The sequence below is a fragment of the Lynx rufus genome, unplaced genomic scaffold (genome assembly GCF_022079265.1).
Source record: "Lynx rufus isolate CCGP_SWC_20201006 ecotype Redwood Valley unplaced genomic scaffold, mLynRuf1.p SCAF_2, whole genome shotgun sequence".
In the NCBI taxonomy this organism is placed as follows: domain Eukaryota; kingdom Metazoa; phylum Chordata; class Mammalia; order Carnivora; family Felidae; genus Lynx; species Lynx rufus.
Window position 1 is genome coordinate 215,367,479 of NW_025814834.1, and position 19,029 is coordinate 215,386,507.

General features: G+C 45.0%; 2 long non-coding RNA genes across 2 annotated transcripts; one reads left to right on the plus strand and one right to left on the minus strand.

The window, feature by feature from the left end:
* The first annotated feature begins 353 nt into the window (after positions 1–353).
* LOC124514814 (uncharacterized) lies at positions 354–6,989 on the plus strand. Its single transcript, XR_006962670.1, has 3 exons — positions 354–970; positions 2,597–2,789; positions 6,689–6,989. It is a non-coding gene; the product is annotated as an uncharacterized LOC124514814 (long non-coding RNA).
* Positions 6,990–10,359: 3,370 nt separating this feature from the next.
* Positions 10,360–12,295, minus strand: LOC124514813 (uncharacterized). The gene is made up of 2 exons (XR_006962669.1): positions 11,201–12,295; positions 10,360–10,769 (listed from the first exon to the last, which is right to left on the minus strand). It is a non-coding gene; the product is annotated as an uncharacterized LOC124514813 (long non-coding RNA).
* Between the last annotated feature and the right edge of the window lie 6,734 nt (positions 12,296–19,029).

Consider the following 19,029-nt stretch of genomic DNA (forward strand, 5'->3'; position numbering starts at 1 on the left):
GGCGCCGGGGCAGCAGGCTGGGCGCGGCGCGGGCATAAGTGGAGGGAGGGTGGGGTGGGGGGGCGCCTGGGACAGGCACAGGGAACCGGGCAGGGGGCGCCCGGGACTAGCACAAGAGCCGGGAGGGGCGCAGGCACGAGTGGAGGGGTGCGGGGCACCTGAGACAGGCACTGGGGGCAGGGGGCGGGGGCACAAGTGAAGGCGGCGGGGGGCGCGAGCTGGCGGGCGCAAGGGACAGCGGAGCTGGCAGGGCCGGGGACGCCTGGGACTGGCACAGGGGGTGGGGCGAGGCGGGGGGCTCCGGGACAGGCACTAGCCACTGGGGGGGGGGGGGGCCGCAAGCCGGAAGGCCCCGGGACCGAGGTGGGTGTCGGGCGCGCGGCGGGGTCGCCGGGGCTGGCGGAGGGGCGGCGGCGGGCGGCCCCACCCGGACCCCAGAGCAGAGGACGCTCGGGGCCGGGGCTCCGCTCGGTGGGAAGGGTGGCGGCTCACGTCGGGCCGTGCATTCCAGGGTCCCAGGCACTCGGACGCCTGTTGTCCGAGTGCCCCTTGCCCCTCCCATCGCGGCCGCGCACTGTGGGGTTCAACCCCGTCGGGGACCGAGGCTCGTTGCGGCCTGTGGGAGTAACGGGCGCCAGGAAATGTGAGACCCCACCCACGACCCTGCGCGGGGAGCGCGCAGCCCCAGTTGCAGGAAAAGCAGCGGGCGCAGAGCAGGCTGGGAACGAGCTTGTTGCGGGGGTGATGGAGGTCGCGTCGTTGAACTTCCCGAACCCGCTGAGGAGCTGGAGGTGACCCGCAGGCCTTCTCAGAAGTGCCCGGGTGCTCCAGGCATCTTCCTCTCCCAGCACTGAACCCTCCCGCCTCCTACAGCAGATGCTGCTGAACCAGGCTTGGCGCCTCCAGCACATTTAAGATTTTTTGTGTTTCCATGAATCCTTCATGTCATCTCACGTGTACCTTGCACATAGTAAGTGCTCACCCGATAGAAAAGTCACACAGCTGGTTAGTGGGTAGTTAGTGACCCAGTTGTGACTGATTCAAGGCCAAGGCTAGTTCCATCACACCAAGCGCACAGGTTACTTTGTAATACAGATTTCGACAGGTACAATAATTTCCATGCGTGCTTGTGTCCCACCCACTATGGTAGTTTTTTTCCTGTTGGAAGTTGGGTATGAATAAATCACAGTAGCAGTATTTTTGAATGCAATGGAATCTCTGAAAATTTTAAAACTCACAATCTACTTTATCTTCTATGTAAATATTTATCTGTATGGTTTTCTTCACTAAAGGCATTCTTTCTATGAATTTGTTCTTTTTCTTGAGTCGCTTCCATATTTGCCTGTTTTGTACCAGTCAGGGCTTACATGCCCGAAAAGTCCAATTTTCTTTTGTATACTCTCCCTTGAGCAAGGTGCTCATGGATTCTGAGGTTGACTCACTGTACAATGTACAGGTGGGGCCAAGGTTAGAACAGCACTTCCTCCTGAGGAAGAGAAGTCCCTGTCCCGTAAGGCCCTTTCCTTCATTCCTTCTTGCTTTTCCTGGGTACAGAAATAGACAACTGTAGGCAAGCCCAGAGTTTATTTTATTTTTTGGTTCGACATTAGTAATTAAAAAAACCTACAGTACAGTTAACATACTTTGTTGTTAATAGTTTCAGGTATACAATGTAGTGATTCAACAATTTTGTACATTACTCAGTGCTCATCACAATAAATGTACCCTTTAAAAAAAAAACAATAATCAGTTAAGCGTCCAACTTCGACTCAGGTCATGATCTCACAGTTCGTGGGTTCGAGCCCTGCGTCAGGCTCTGTGCTGACAGCTGGGAGCCTGGAGCCTGCTTCAGATTCTGTGCCTCCTTCTCTCTCTTTCCCTCCCCTGCTCACGCTCTCTCTCTCTCTCTCTCAAAAATAAAATAAACATTAAAAGAAAATCTCTACCTGCAAAGTGACGCTCAAATTCATGACCCCAAGATCAAGAGTCACATGTTCTACCGACTGAGCCAGTCAGGTGCCCCACAGTAAGCGTACTACTCTCCTAGTCTTCTATTTCACCCATCCCCACCCCCACTTCCCCTCTGCTAACCATCAGTTTGTTCTCTGTGGTTAAGTCTCTGTTTTTCTTTGTTTGTTGAATTCCATGTACGAGTAAAATCCTGAGGTATTTGTCTTTCTCGGACTTAACTTCTTTCACTTAGTATAATACACTCTAGTTCCATCCATGTTGCAAATGGGAAGATTTCATTCTTGTTTATGGCTCAATAGTATTCCAGTGTATATATACCACTCCTTTATCCATTCATCAGTCGACGGACATTAGGGAGGCTTCTGTAATTTGGCCATTGTAGATCACGCCGCAATAAACACAGGTGCCTCTATCTTTCCAAATTAGCGTTTTCTTATTCTTGGGGTAAATACCCAGAAGTGGAATTACTGGATGATAGGGTAGTTCTATTTTTAATTTTTTGAGGAACCTCCATACTGTTTTCCACTGCGGCCGCACCGGTTAGCATTCCCGCCACAGGGCACCAGGGTTCCCCTTTCTCCACTTCCTCACCAACACCTGTTGTTTCTTGTGTTTTTAATTTCAGCCAAGAAAGCCCAGAATTTATCTTAAAGCTACAAGCAAGGTGCCTGGCTGCCCTCAACACTTCCCTAAAGGGGGAAGGAAGTGACTATGGAAATGGCGGAGCCAAGCAAAACCAGGGAGGGCAGACCTTCCATCACTGGTCATCATTGAGGCAAAAGCCCTGCGCGGCCTGAGCCCCGGCCCTGCCCAAACAGGTGACAGTAGTTTTGGAGGAACCAGGCTGGTAGGAATCGTGGGGCTCTCCCAACCGAGTGTCTCCACCCTCCAGTGTGCGAGGCGGCTTGTTAAATGTGAATTCGGATATCACAGACCTGGGGGACGCCGGGCAGTGTGCATTTTATCCCTCTAGTGGGTTCTGACTGCAGGTGGCGCACGGGCCACCTTTTGAAATAGTTCTCAAAGGGTGGTCTAGGACCCCTGGAGGTCCCTCATACCCTTTCAGGGAGAAGTGGGGACAAAACCTTTCTCCATAGCACCAGTAGGATCGGATTTGTCTTTTTCATCTTCATTCTCTTACGAGTGTCTAGTGGCGTTTTCCAGAGGCTCTGTGACATGTGCTCTGGAAGAGGTTACATGTAGAAGCAAATGAGAGTATCCGGCGGTCTTAAACTGTAGCGAGCTTGACATTAGAGAGATTTGCAGAACTGCCAGGCAGTAACACAGATCACTGAGTTTCCTTTTGTTTTGGGAACCTGTTATTAAGAACTGGTATTAATTTTTAAAATGGTAAATATTGGGCTGCCTACGTGGCTCAGTCGGTTAGGCGTCTGACTCTTGATTTCGGCTCAGGTCATGGTCTGATGGCTGTGAGCCCCGTGTCGGGCTCTGTGCTGACAGTGTGGAGCCTACGTGGGATTCTCGCTCTCTCCCTCTCTCACTGCCCCTCCCTTGTCTTCTCTCAAAATAAGTAAGCTTCAAAGTCAATGAATTGGTAAATATTGATAAAACTCACATAAACAGAAGCTCTTTGTATCATCGGTCATTTTTAGGAATGTAAAGGGGTCTGAGACCGGTGGTTTGTGAACCACTCATCTAAACCAACCCCTGTTTTAGAGATGAGGAAATTGGGGCTCAGGGAAGCTTAATCAGAGACGTACACTAGAACTGCCCCTCTGGGGACAGATCAGATGCTCTCCAGGGTCCCTCTCAATAGAACCTGGGGTCCAGAGACAGACCCAGTGGTAGGACAGCACGTTATCACAGAAGTCAGATCAGATGGCTCCTCAAATGACGTGGAACGTCTTTCTCGGCAGCTGCTTGGCAGAGACAGGGAGGAATGGGTTTGGGGGTCACGCTGCCCTTAGCTTGCTCCGATTCCACTTCTTTCTAGCTGTGCAGTATGGAGCAAGTTGTCAAGTCTCAGGAGTTTCCTCGTGTGTATATGAGGAGCGACAAAACCACAGAGGGTAGCTCTAGGGTGAAATGACTCAAACCAGGGCTTGTGTCTGGACTGAGTGCCCATATGCCAGCTTCTGTCTTTTTTTTTACAGAAAGGACACAGAGAGGAGAGATACAAACTGTAGTGGAGAATAGGACTGAAAGAGAACATATCAGGGGTGCCTGGGTGACTCAGGTGAACATCTAGACTCTTGACTTCAGCTCAGGTCATGATCTCATGGTTCGTGAGTTCCAGCCCTGCGTGGGGCTCTGCACTGACAGCACAGAGCCTGTTTGGGATTCTGTCTCTCTCTTGATAAGTAAGTAAGGAAGTAAATAAATAAACAAACATTAAAAAAAAAACCCACGGGGTGTTTGGGTGGCTCAGTCGGTTGGGCCTCTGACTTCACCTCGGGTCATGATCTCACCATTCCCGAGTTTGGGCCCCGCGTCGGGCTCTGTGCTGACAGCTCAGAGCCTGGAGCCTTCCGATTCTGTGCCTCCCTCTCTCTCTGGCCCTCCGCTGCTCGTGCTCGGTCTCTCTCGCTCTCCAAAATAAATAAACATAAACCAACAAAACCCAAAAACACCCACATTTCTTCAGGCTTCCTGGTGCAGTCTTCTGGGAATAGAGGCAGAAAAGCAACTTCGCAGCTTGCTGCGCAGCTTCTGAGTGGTTCCTAGAGTTCTAACTCAGCCGGCGATAAAATGCCCCGCTATTTGAACTGCTTGCTATGAAACTTCCCTTTTGACAATGACATGCCCATGACTCTCACAATCGCCGTCTTCCTGATCCAAATGCTTGTCACCCCAAGCATCCTGTCTTCCTCCCCACAGTCACCACCTCTGTCCTACATCCCTTCTGGGCGCCCTAAGCAAGGTCCACGAGCATAGATGCCACGTCAGTCTTGCTCCCAAGTGTGTCTATCACCTTCCTGTGCCTTATACTTAATAGATGGCCACCAACTGTTGCTGTCAAATGTCTGGTTTACAGTTGTGTTTTTAAATTTTTATTTTTTATTTTTTAAATGTTTTTTTTAAATTTTTTATACGTTTATTTTTGATAGAGACAGAGCACAAGCAGGGGAGGGGCAGAGAGAGAGAGGGAGACACAGAACCCGCAGCAGGCTCCAGGCTCCAAGCTGTCAGCACAGAGCCCGACGCGGGGCTTGAACTCACAAACCACAAGATCATGACCTGAGCTGAAGTCGGACGCTTAAGTGGCGCCGACTGAGCCACCCAGGCGCCCCTAAATGTTTATTTTTGAGAGAACACAAGGTGGGGAGGGGCAGAGTAAGTGGGGACAGAGGATTCGAAGCGGGCTCTATGCTGACAGCAGCAAGCCCGTTGTGGGGCTTGAACTCCCGAACCGTGAGATCATGACCTGGGCCGACACTGGACGCTCAACCGACTGAGCCACCCAGGCACCCCACTTAGCATGTTTTTGAGGCTTGTCCATGTTGCGGCATGTATGAATGGTGTGCTCCTTTTTACTGCTGAGTGGTATTCCTCTGCGTGTAATTTGTTTATCCACATAATTTATCTGGTGGTGGACATTTGGATTATTTCTAAGTTGGACCATACATAAAGAACAAATCTTGTTTTGAACATTCACGTACCAAGTGTGGGGGCATGGTTTCATTTTTCTTGGGTAGACACGTTGGAGAAAAAGTGCTGGCTCATATGGTGCATGTTTAACTGCTGAAGAGCTGCTAAGTTACTTCCAAAGTGGCCGCACCATTGTGCATTCCCACAAGCACTGTGTGAGGGTTCCAGTTCCCCCACATCCTCACCAACATTTGATTCTGTCTTTGTGATGACGGCCATCCTAGTGGGTGTGAAATGGTATCATCTCATTGTGGTTTTAATGTGCATCTCCTTAATGGCTAATAATGATGAGCATATTTTCAAGGGCTTATTAGCTATTCATATATATTTTATCTGGTGAGATATCCATTCAGATCTTTTCTTTGTACATTTTTAATAAGTTCTAGAATAGATTTATTTAAAAAGTTGCAGGTAGTTCAGAGAGTAAGTTTAGTTTCCCCCTACGGCTAACATCTTAATGTTACCGTGGCGTATTTGTCACAACTGAGAAACCAACACTGGCATTAATACTGTGACCTGAACTCCAGACTTCATTAGAGTTGCATTTTCCGGGGCGCCTGGGTGGCTCAGTCCATTAAGTGTCAGACTTCGGCTCCGGTCATGATCTCACGGTTGGTGAGTTCGAGTCCCGTGTCGGGCTCTGGGCTGACATCTTGGAGCCTGGAGCCTGCTTCGGATTCTGTGCCTCCCTCTCTTTCTGCCCCTCCTCTGCTTGCACTCTGTCTCTCTTTCTCTCAAAAACAAACATTAAAATAAATTTTTTAAAAAGAGAGAATTACATTTTCCACAAATATACTTTTCCTGTTTGGGGGCCTATCCAGAATACATTTTGTCATTACATCTTCTTAGTTTCCTCTGGTCTGTGGCAATTTCTTGGTCTTATTTTTAATAACCTTTGATTTTTTTTTAAAAAGATTATATTCTTAAGCAATCTCTATACCCATCGTGAGGCTTGAACTCACAACCCCGAGATCAGGAGTCACATGTTCCGCTGATTTAGCCAGCCAGGCACCCCTCACGACCTTCAATTTTGAGGAATGCTGGTTGGGGATCTTATAGAATGTCCTTCAATTTGGATTGAAATTTTTTTTTTCTCTTGGTTATACAGGGGTTGTGGATTTTGTGGAAGAATACATACCATGGAAGTAAAGTGCCATTCTCTTGACGTCATACCAGGGGGACACGCTATCAACAGTGATGATATTAGTCCCAATCACTAGACAAGGCAGTGTTTATCGAGCCTCACCACCATAAAGTTCTTTCTTTACTCCTTTCCATGTTCTATTCTTTGGAACCCATTCACTAAGCACAGCCTACTTTTGCCTGTTTGTTTTTTAAATAGCATTGTTTGTCTTACTGAGTTTTAGAAGTTTTTGTGTATCCTAAATAAAAGTTAGTTATTAGATATACAACCAGCAAATATTTTCTCCCAGTTTGGGGCTTGTCTTTTCATTTTCTCAATGGTGTCTCCTGAAGAGGAAACTTTTAATTTTTTTTTTTAATATTTATTTTTGAAAGACAGACAGAGTAGAAGCAGGGGAGAGGCATCATGAGAGAGGGAGACACTGAATCCAAAGCAGGCTCCAGGCTGTCAGCACAGAGCCCGACGCAGGGCTCGAACTCACAGACCATGAGATCATGACCTGAGCCAAAGTCAGATGCTTAACCGACTGAGCCACTCAGGCGCCCTAGCTTGGGACATATCTAAAAAACCTTTGCCAAACCCAAAATCGCAAAGACTTTCTCCTATGTTTTCTTCCAGAATTCTTAGGGTTTTAGCTCTTACATGTAGATCCATAATCCATTTTGAGTTAATTGTTGTACAACATGTAAGGTAGGGGTCTAAGTCCATATTTTTTGCATATGGATATCCAATTGTTCAAGCAACATTTGTTGGAAAGACCCCACTGAATTGCCTTGGCATCCTGGTAAAAAATCAGTCGACCTCAAATACAAACTATGTATCTGGATTTTCCATTTTGTTCCATTGATTTTATGCTAGTACCACACTGTCTTCTTGATTACTGTAGCTTTATAGTAAGTTTTAAAATCAGGTAAATTCTTCAACTTAGTTTTTCTTTTCAAAAATTTTCTTTTTTGGCTATTGTAGGTCCTTTGCCATTTCCATACAGATCTTAGGATAAGCTTGTCAATTTCTACAGAAAAGCACCCTGGGATTTTATTGGGAGTGCACTGAGTCTATAGATTAATTTGGGGAGAATGGCCATCTTCTTTTTTTTTTTTTAATTTACATCCAAATTAGCATATAGTGCAACAGTGATTTCAGTAGATTCCTTAATGCCCCTTACCTATTTAGCCCATCCCCCCTTCCACACCCCATCCAGTAACCCTGTTTGTTCTCCATATTTAAGAGTCTCTTATGTTTTGTCCCCCTCCCTGTTTCTATATTTTGTTTCCCTTCCCTTATGTTCATCTGTTTTGTCTCTTAAAGTCCTCATATGAGTGAAGTCATATGATATTTGTCGTTCTCTGACTAATTTCGCTTAGCATAATACCCTCCAGTTCCATCCACATGGTTATAAATGGCAAGGTTTCATTCTTTTTCATTGCTGAGTAGTATTCCATTATATATATATATATATATATGTACATATATATATATATGTACATATATATATATATACACACACCATATCTTCTTTATCCATTCATCCATCGATGGACATTTGGGCTCTTTCTATACTTTGGCTATTGTTGATAGTGCTGCTATAAACATGCATGTGTCCCTTCGAAACAGCACACCTGTATCCCGTGGATAAATGCCTAGTAGTGCAATGGCTGGGTCGTAGGGTAGTTCTGTTTTTAATTTTTTGAGGAACCTCCATACTGTTTTCCAGAGTGGCTGCACCAGCTTGCATTCCCAGAGAATGGCCATCTTAATAATATTGAGTCTTCCAACCCATGAACATGTTATAATGTTTCCATCTATTTAGATCTTCAGCAATGTTCAGTGGTTTGAGTGTACAGGCTTTGCATTTTTGTTAACTAAATTCCAAATACTCCTTTGGGTATTGTTCTGAATGGAATTTTCCTATTTTCAGTTTCAGATTGTTCATTGTTGGTGCATAGAAACACATCTAATTTTTTTTGTTGATCTTCATCCTGACAACTTACCATCTGTGATCATGTTATCTGTGAATAAACACAATTTTACTTCTTCCTTTCCAATCTGAACACCTTCTATTTTTGTTGCCATTTGCACTGAAGACCACCTAGAGTGCGATGTTGAAGTGGTAAGAGGAGATCTATTTGCCTTGTTCCCAACCTTAGGGGGAAAGCATCAGTTTTTCACTACTGAATATGACGCTCGTTTTAGGGTTTTCATAGATGCCTTTCGTTATGTTGAGAAATTTCACTTCACTTTGTTGAGAATTTTTATCATGAATTTTCAATTGCCTATTTCTCCTTTCATGTCTTTGACTCATGTCATTACCACCCTGATGCTGGATGCATATACATTTATAATGGTTATATCTTCCTGATGTATTGATCTCTTACCATCATGAAATGGTCCTCTTTGGATCTGTTAAATAACAAAAATTCAATCAAGTAATTCTATTTCTTTATTTAGATTTTGTTTGTGTAACTACTTATTTATTTATTTAAAAAGTAATCTCTGTGCCTAACGTGGGGCTCGAACTCACAATCCTGAGGTCAAGAGTCTCATGCTCCACCAACTGAGCCGGCCAGGGCACCCCCAACTAAGGACATTTTAAAGACTTTATTTTAGGGGCGCCTGGGTGGCGCAGTCGGTTAAGTGTCCGGCTTCAGCCAGGTCACGATCTCGCGGTCCGTGAGTTCGAGCCCCGCGTCAGGCTCTGGGCTGATGGCTCAGAGCCTGGAGCCTGTTTCCGATTCTGTGTCTCCCTCTCTCTCTGCCCCTCCCCCGTTCATGCTCTGTCTCTCTCTGTCCCAAAAATAAATAAACGTTGAAAAAAAAAAATTTAAAGACTTTATTTTATTTTAATTTACTGTATTTATTTTACTTTATTTATGCATGAATCAGTCAGCATCCTGTCTAGCAAGTAGAAGGGAGCTCCAAAGGGCCTACAGAAAAGGAAAGCATTTTTATTTTATTAAAAAAAACTTTTTTTTTTAATGTTTGTTTATTTTTGAAGGAGAGAGAGAGCATGAGCCAGGGAGGGGCAGGGACAGAGGGAGACACAGAATCCTAAGCAGGCTCCAGGCTCTGAGCTGTCAGCACAGAGTCCGACACAAAGCTTGCTTGAACCCACTAACTGTGAGATCATGACCTGACCCGAAGTCGGACGCTCAACTGACTGAGCCACCCAGGCGAGAAAAGAAAAGGCTTTTAAAATTAGGGAGTGGGGAAAAGAGGGCATTTTATTAGCAAAGAAGCCATTGTTTGAGGCAAGGTTGCCCTCCTAAGAGGAACAGAAGGGTGTATCAGTAAACTTCCTGATACTGACTAGGAAATTCCCATGTTAAATGTGACACATCTGGTGGGTTGAAACTGCAGTGAGATTAGGTATTAAGCGTTGGTTTTACAGACTTGGGGCCTTAACCCAGGTGGCACCACTTTGGCCCCATGGTTTCTCCCTAACAATTTCCTCTTTTGATCAGACTCTCAGCTCAGCTGAGAGATGGGATCCTTAGCTACAGCTCTGTATTTCTCAAAGCTTCTGTTGCTCCTTTGCATGGTATTCCCAGGTCATGACGGTTTTCCTTGATCTCTGTGATCGCCACCGGTTATAGCTTCGGGTTCACAATTTTTTTTTTAATAAAAAAAAGATTTTATTTTATTTTATTTTTTATTTTTTAAATATGAGATTTATTGTCAAATTGGTTCACAATTTTTAGATTGGTTGTCTTCTTTATTCCTTTCGTGACGCTCCAAGTCTCAGGGAAATCATTTGCTGTGGGTTAGCAGCTGCAAAAATGCATTTAAAGCTTTTGAGAGCATTTAACATACCAGGGAGATTCTTATTACTACAAATAGGGTAATTTCCAATGTTTGGAGGACACCTCGAAGCCATGGTCCCCGAGACCCAAACCAAAAACCAAATAAGTCAAAGAAAGACCCTGCTGAAGGAGCCGCTCTTTCAGTCAAGTGGCTTGCTCGGTGATTATGTAATCAAGGTTCAACTTCCCCAGAAGTGTTCATCCAGGTGCAGAAGATGGTGTTGGCCAGATACCTCCTTGCTCAGCTAGAAGAGAGTCAAGGGCTATCTTATTATCAAGAACTACTTTGGCCAAAGATAAAAACAGAGAGACAGGCAAACCATAAGAGACTCTTTAATACAGAGAATAAACGGAGGGTTGGGGCGGGGGGGGGGGGGATGTTGGGTGGTGGGGATTGGCTAAATGTGTGATGGGCATTAAGGAGGTCACTTGTTGGGATGAGCACTGGGTATTGTATGTAAGTCACGAATCACTGGGTTCTACTCCTGAAACCAATACTACACTATACGTTAACTAACTTGAATTTAAGTAAAATAAATAAATATGGTATTTAAAAAAAAAAAAGAACTACTTTGGCCAGAAAGTCCTAGAGGATTTCTGTTGGGTAGCTATTGAACTTCAACAGCAGATTTTGCAATAATTTTAAGAGTTGAGGGGTTCCTGTAGCCTCAGTTACCTGTATCCCTAACCAGGGAAGCAGGGTCAGGCCAAAAGGAGTGAATCCTGAATCACAGGGGCCTCCTGGTAGGTCCTTTTTGACACACGATGTAAATTTAGGGGAGTTGACCAATGAGACGTCTTATTGTGCTTGTGATAAGTTAGGAGCACGATTTGATTTTCTCTGAGCCTGAAATAAAAGCTTGCTCTGAACTTCCGGGTTACCCCAGACATAGAGATGAGGGCATTCTCTTTCCAGGACGACGTCAGAGTAAAAGAAAGGAAAAGAAGGAGAACGTTCTCACGTTTAAAGTGAGAAGCCTTGATCCGCTGTCTTGGGCAGAACGAGTCTACTGTGGCATCAGCCACTTGTCTTCTTTGCCCTTTGACTCAAGGTCTCCAGAGTCTGTGCAGGACCAGGTATCAGGGGATGCCTTTTTTCAGCCGTGGGAGGTGTACCCGAGGCTTAATACCTTCTGGTGTTGCAGCAGCGTCCATGGTCGGGGCACTTGGTGAGGTCTCTTCTAATGGGGCTCGAGAGCTGTCTTCCACGGCTCACGTTTCCAGAATACCCACTCATCAGGCTCTAGACTGTGACGCACAGGATCCTCTGAATTGGGATCTGGGAAGGCTTGGTGATAGGCTTGAGTATAAGACAGTAGAGACTGATACTAGTATGCAGAAGGTTGTACAGTGATAGGATTTCAAGAAGTTTACAAGGTTTTCCTTACGGTTCATATGATCTGCCCAGTGAACTGGGTGCCTTGATCACTGGAGATTATAGAAGATCTACCCCAAGTGAAAAACGCATTTTTGAACACATTTTGAGCACATTTTCTTTGCCATTGTGAGGGCATCGGCAATGCGGCAGGGAAAGGCTTTAACCCATCTGGGAAACCAGAGCAGGTTGGTAACTCATAGTAGGTGGAAACTGAATGAAGGTCAGGTGCAGGTGTTCAAAGTGTCCAGAGGGAGAAGGCCTGAGGCCTCTGGGAACACAGACTGTTTTTGTCTTTCCACCAATGTCTATCTATAATTTGAGTCATTTTATTTTATTTTTAAGTTTATTTTGAGAGAGAGAGCGAGAGCGAGAGAGAGAGAGAGAGCGCGAGCGAGCGCACACGAGCAGGGGAGGAGCAGAGAAAGAGAATCCCAGCTGACTTCTGAATGTCAGCAAAGAGCCCGACACAGTGCTCTAACTTTATGAGACATCAAAAAGTCCTTCATTCTCCCAAGCTATTTAAAAAAATAAGACACATTTTGTGTTAAGACGTCACATCAACCTATTTGACTTTAAGTAAACCCAGGCAGAATAAAAGTTTTAATTTTAATGCTGATAACTAGAGACAGGTCTGTTTTAATTAAACCAACAACTGAGTATTTTCCCAGATTACATGAACTCGAAAAAACATTTGGATTGACTTCCATCTGTCTGAGAGCTTTAGAATGCCGAATCCTTGCAGGCACTCGTCCAACTAAATACAGCTCTTTGACAAATTCATTTTAGCAATACTATCGGAGGTAGAAAAATCTCACATTTGTAATATGAATAGATATGGACACACACACACACACACGCAGATGCAAGGACCCTATAGTTACTAATATTTGTGGAGAAGATTTTTAAGATTTGTATTTGTTCCTGGAATTGATTTTAAGGAAGAGGTGCTAAAGTTTGGGTACAAGAGCCCTTTTAGCCTCCCCCACCCTCTTTTTTTTTTTTTTCAGTCTCAGGTGATTGTGGGCTGTGTTTACATTTCAAAGTCCTGATGAGATGTGTCGCTTTAAGGGACAGAGAAAGAATGCAAGTTCCTCCAGAAGGACTTTGGTTTCCTAAAGCCAATAGTTTTACAACCTGTTTAAGATAATGAGGGGAAGTTTGGGGACTGGGAAAGGAATCGGTGAACTTTGAATTGCCTTTAGTTTTGTAAAGATTTGTAAGATAAGGACAGTTGCTTTCGTTCCTCAAATAACTGGGTCGTAACTTAAATGATATCACCGGTTGATCCACCAACCCAAGTACACCATTCTCAATTTGCTTTTTTCCCTCTGGGTACATAGTTCTAATTTTAAATATTTCTGGCAATACCAAATAATCCCCCTTTTGGTGCAAGACGGTCCACAAAGAGGGTGCAAAGGATATTAATGGCCCAAGATGCAGAGTTACTCCCAATGAGAGCCAAAACACAGAAACACAACCCCAAAGTCTCAGGCAGGCAGAAAGCCAAGCCCAGCTCTGGGGAGAGGAGAGGAGCAGGAAGGCAGCTGGGACACGAAGGATCAATAACCAGTGGGTCTGGATTTGGAAAGGAAGGGACAACATGACAACCAGGCACTATAGACAGAGATTCAGAAGAGGTGATTCTGGTAAGAATTTCCACCCTCTGTTGGCTTCTGCCAGTTCTTCCAGGGTCCCCTCTGCGGGCTCTGCTATCACCATAGCTTCCCCTTGGCTGTTTACCAGAAAATCTTTCAGTTTCATCAACTCTGGGAGGGGCCCATATGGCAGCCCATCTTGGAAGGCAGATGTGGGGGTGTCTGTAAGGCCATTAACTTGGACGACTTTTGTTTACAGTTCTGTAGTCCTTTCCAAGTGGAGAAACAATTCAGACAGAGGGTTACTACACTGGGCCCTGAGCAGGAAGTTATGTCAGTCTTCAGGCTTTTGTTTTAGGTGCCTCTTACATTTATAATTTTTCATTAGCTGTTAATGAAACTAATTTGGAATCTTGAAACCTTTTGGAGGCTTTGTTTGCCAGTTAAAACAGGTATCCTATTTGGTTTAATTTGGGAATTTCTGCTTTTGAGGGTACTCCTTTCTTTTTTCTTTTTCTTTTCTTCCTTCCTTCCTTTCTTTCTTTTTCTTCTTTTTTTTTTTTGTTAAGTAGGCTTCACCTCCAGCACAGAGCCCAATGCGGGACTTGAACTCATGACCCTGAGATCAAGACCTGAGCTGAGATCAAGAGTTGGATGCTTAACTGACTGAGCTACTCAGGTGGCCCTCAATAGTGGCTCAGTAGGACCCTAGCTGCAAATGGAGTTAACTCTCCCATTTTTGTACAGCCATATCCAGCCACAAATTGGGGCAACCCCACTTTTCTCTGGTCTTATTTTGGGGCCTCCAGCCTGAAGGTTACCAAGCCAAATTCCTCAGGACACAAAACAAGCACAGTAAGATTCTGCTGTTTTTGCTAGATATCTACCACTTCTGGGACTATCGTTTTTAGACATAAAATAATCAGGTGTGCTGAAAGGTTGAACGCTTCTCTTTAGACTTGAAGAATCCCATTAGCTAAGACTTTGGGTTTCTCAGAGCCAAACTGGTACCCAAAAAGGACATGCCATGACGTTGAGGACTGTGTGTGTTTTACGGTTTACCTTGTCGCATGAAGTTCTCTTGAGGTTGGTGGGTGACCTGACCTGTTCCGTGACCAACTTATCCTATCACAGGAGTCTTCCGGAGATGCCAAGTGCTCTAACAGTCTTTAAATGCTCAACCTGTGCCCACAGATTTTTGTGGCTTTTTGGCCTGAGATCCCCGCTAACAAGCCTTTATCTATATTAAACAAGACAAACAAACGTGCATCTTAATGCATCGGCAGCAACCAGTAGATGTTACAAGTATCCTGGCCACAAGACGGCCCTGTACGTACTACCACCAATTCCCTTGGAAACTTGCTGAGGTTTTCCATTAGGGGACTTACGATCTGAAAGGCTAGGGGCTTGCTCTGGGCAGACCCTCTGCCAGCTCAGTTGGGCTCTGGGCAAATATGGCAGGCAACTTGGGCTGCCAGCCCAAGCTGATCTGCCCTGTAAAGGAAAGCTGATTATATCAGGAGCCCCAACACAAAAACAGCAGAGCTCAGAACCAGGAGGAACTCAACCAACAGACAGTGAGAAAGGCAGTGAACCCAAACAGTTCACGGATACCACATCTGTGTTTCTCATGGCTTCCGAATGCTGCTGGAAGTTCGTCTTGGATCCCACTACTGCCGCCAAATCTGTTAAATAGCAAAAATTCAACAAAATACATTTTAAAGATCTAATTGGCTTTCTTAATCGATTCATGAATAGGGCAGTACCTGGCTAGCAAGTAGAGAAGAGCTCCAAAGGTTACAGAAAAGGAAAGGCTTGTGAAGGTAGAGAGGAAGTGGGGAAAAAAGGAAATTGTTAGCAAAGAATCTGTTGTTTTAGGCAAGGTTGCCTTCCTCAAGGGAACAGAAGGGTCCATCAGTAAATTTCCTAATGCTGACCAGGAAATTCCCATGTTGATTGGTTAAGTTACATTCCTGGGGGGTTGAAAATGCAGTTAGGTTAGGGATTGAGTGTTGGTTTTCTGACTTGGGGCCTTAATCTAAATGCCACCATTTTGGGCCTGTAGTTTTCTTTTTAACATTTCCAGTAATAGTTCTTGTCTTAAAAAGTTGGTTTTTTCTGGTGTTGCTATAGCCATTCCAGTCCTCTTGTGGATTACTATTTGCATGGCAAATATTTCCAACCTTTTACTTTCAACCCGTTTGTGTCTTTGAAACTAAAGCAACTCTAGTAGACAGCATGTTGTTGGATCCTGCTTTTTGAAAATTTTTTTAACATTTATTTATTTTTGAGAGACAGAGTGAGACAGAGCACGAGTGGGGTAGGGATGGGGGGGTACAGAATCCAAAGCAGGCTCCAGGCTCTGAGCTGTCAGCACAGAGCCCAGTGCAGGGCTTGAACTCACAAGACCACAAGATCATGATCTGAGCTGAAGTCAGACGCTTAAACAACTGAGCCACCCAGGTGCCCTAGATCCTACTTTTAAAAATCCAGTTTGACAATCTCTGCATTTTGATTGGAATTAATTCATATGTAATTATTAATATAGGTGGATATATGAATGCCACTTAGCTATTTGTTTTCTATGTCTCATGTCTTTGTTCCTCTGGTCAGCTTTTACTGCTTCTTTTGTGTGTGTGTGTGTGTGTACACGTGTGTATATCACTATAATCCCTAAGTTGATTTTTAACTGTGTCTTTTTTTGAGTTATTTTCTTAGTGGTTGTCTAGGGATTACAATGTGTATCTCTAATTTATTACAGTGTACTTCAGCTTAGTACTGAAAATTCTGGTAAAATATAGCAACTTTACTATATATAGCTCCATTTCCTTATTCATCCCTTTTACTATTACTGTCATATGCATCAGTATGTCATAACCCCAATAATACATGTTATAATTGCTAGTTTAAACACTGTTTTTTAAAAAAATAAGAAAAGAGGAAAATATAAAGTGTTTTCTTTTTTGTTATGTGTTTATCATTCCAGGGATCATTACTCCTTTTGGTGAACTTCAGTTACTGTCTGTCGTTGTCTTCCATTAGCCTAAGGCCTTCCTTTAGTATTTGCGTATTTCTTCTTGTAGTATTTCCTGTAGGACAACTCTGCCAGCCCTAATTCTTTTTTTTTTTTTTTTTTTCCTTTAAATCTGGGAATGTCTCTAACTTGCCCCTGGGTTTTTGAAAGATAGTTTTGCTGGGTATAAAATCCTGGCTTGCTGAGAATTCTTTGAGCACTTCAAGAACCTCGTTTCAGTGGCTGGGACTTTTAGTTTCTGCTGAGTAGTTGGTTACTGTCATTCCCCTATATATGGTGAGCTGATTTGCTCTTGCTGTTTTTAGAACTATCCCTTTGAACTGGTTTTCAATAGGTTAACTATGATGTATCTAAGCGCAGATCCCTCTGTGGTTATCCTAGAGGCCCACAGGGTTAGAACTGTAAATGAATGTCTTTCAACACATTCAGGCAGTTTTCAGCCCTTAATTTTTCACGTATTTTTTCTGCCTTTTCTTTCCTCTCCTCCTAGAACCCCCATTTCACATATGCTGGTACACTCTGTCCAGATTTTTTTACTTTTACATTTTTAGTTTGGCTTCCTGATGGTTACCCTGTGTCTACCTAACTTAGCTGCCAGCTGAGGATTTGGAAGTCATGCCAGACCCACTGGAGGCCCTCGGGCCCCACCCTTGGTGTTTCTGTACGCATCAGGAGCTGCGCTCACACCTCTCCCAGGCCTCAACTTTGCTGTGGCTTTTGCTTGCGGCTGGGCTTCCAGAATTTCCCCTGCACATTTGCAGGTTTCTGGTAGCCAGGGACATGCTGAGCACTTACCTCGTCCTCCCTCCCATGGCACTCTCACTTTCAGAGTCTCCCCATTAAGTTTCTGGCTAGTCTGCTTCCTGCCCAACTGAGACCTCAGGCTAGCAAGCCTCGGGTTTTTCCCATTCCTCACCAGGTTTGCCACTTTTAGCTGACAAAAACCCTACAGCTCTCCCCCTCCACCCCAAACCAAAGATGGTCAAGTATGCCCCCTTCAGAGCGGAGCCCTGATCTGGTAAAACGGCTTCCCTTACCAACAGAGAGACAGTGGGGATGGGGGACAGCCCCAGGGGAGAGGGCTGCGGGCCTCCACTGCTCTTACTTGAAGAAGTTATAGTAGTTTTTCCCAAGAGTAATTGCTTTTTAATTCATCTGCCTTTGGTCAGTTTCCAGAGTCTTGTTTTTAATACTTTTTCCAAGTTTTAGGCTTTTTTATGTTTTGCAGACTGCCTGTCCTCTTCACACTGGGGGAGGCCGGAGCTCCCCCCAAAGCACTGCCCTTTTGTCTGCACTGAGGGCCTTCATCTGGAGTCCACCAGGGGGCACTCAGGGGCCTGAGGGTTTCCAGACACTGATTTGGGGGCAAAGTGAAACAGACCCTGTGCCGAGGCTGCCTCCACTGGCATTCCTCTTCCGCAGGCTGCGTTCAGCACCTCAGCCTCAGAGCACAGGGGAGAGACACCAAGAAGCAGAACATTGCAGGGAGAAGCTTCAAAAAGGACGAAGGGATCAGGAACCTCCCCCAAGTCCTGTTCTTCTCCAGGGGCTAACTAGAATTTGCAGGGTCCTTTGGGGGCCTGGCTGGCTCAGTCAGTAGAGCACGTGACTACTGATCTTTGGGTTGTGAGTTTGAGCCCCATGTTGGGCAGAGTTTATTTTAAAAAGTTTTCAGGGTTCTTGACTGCAGGGGTACTGCCTCCTGCCTGTCTTGCCTCCTTCTCAGGGTGGGCAGAGCAAAGTGAGCTCATGCCTAGGAAAGTTCCTTGCAAACTTCAAATCGCTACACAGTTTTAAGATGCCATTATATGTAACGTGACAAGGAGACTCAGTGCAGGGAAAGTGGCTTTCTCAGCTAGTCAGTGGCAGAATGGAACTTAAACCCAAGTCTACTAAGAGCCCAGTACTCTGTCCTCATCGGAATAGCAGGCCATAATCAGGCAGACTCACAGGGACATGTTTCCCCAGCAAAATTGGGTTTAGCTGCATATTAGAGACCTTTAGTTGACCTTAAAAGGAAAGTTCAATAGAAATTAACTTTCGGGGTCCCTGGGTGGCTCAGTCGGAAGACGTCTGACTCTTGATTTCGGCTCAGGTCATGATCCCAGGGTCATGGGATTGAGCCCCGCGTCAGGCTCCACACTTAAGGTTTTCTCTCTCTCTCCCTCTGCCCTTCTCCCCTGTGCACTCTGTCTCTCTCTCTCTTGAAAGAAAAGAGAAAGAAAAGGGAGGAAGGAAGGAAGGAAGGAAGGATGGAAGGAAGAAAAAAATACACATTAACTTTCTATGACTAGTTTTGGAGAACAAATGACACTTCTGGAAATTGTACAGGTTGAACTTTCCACAATGGCTCCGTTCAGGAGAGCCTCAGCGCCTCTACACCTTTCAGCTTTGTTGCAAGGATTTCCTCTTTCTGTGGGGCTTGGTCGCAAGGAAAGCCTACCATCAGGTTTTGTTGCAGGAACAAATTGATTGCTCTAGTCTGAGATTTGGCGAGT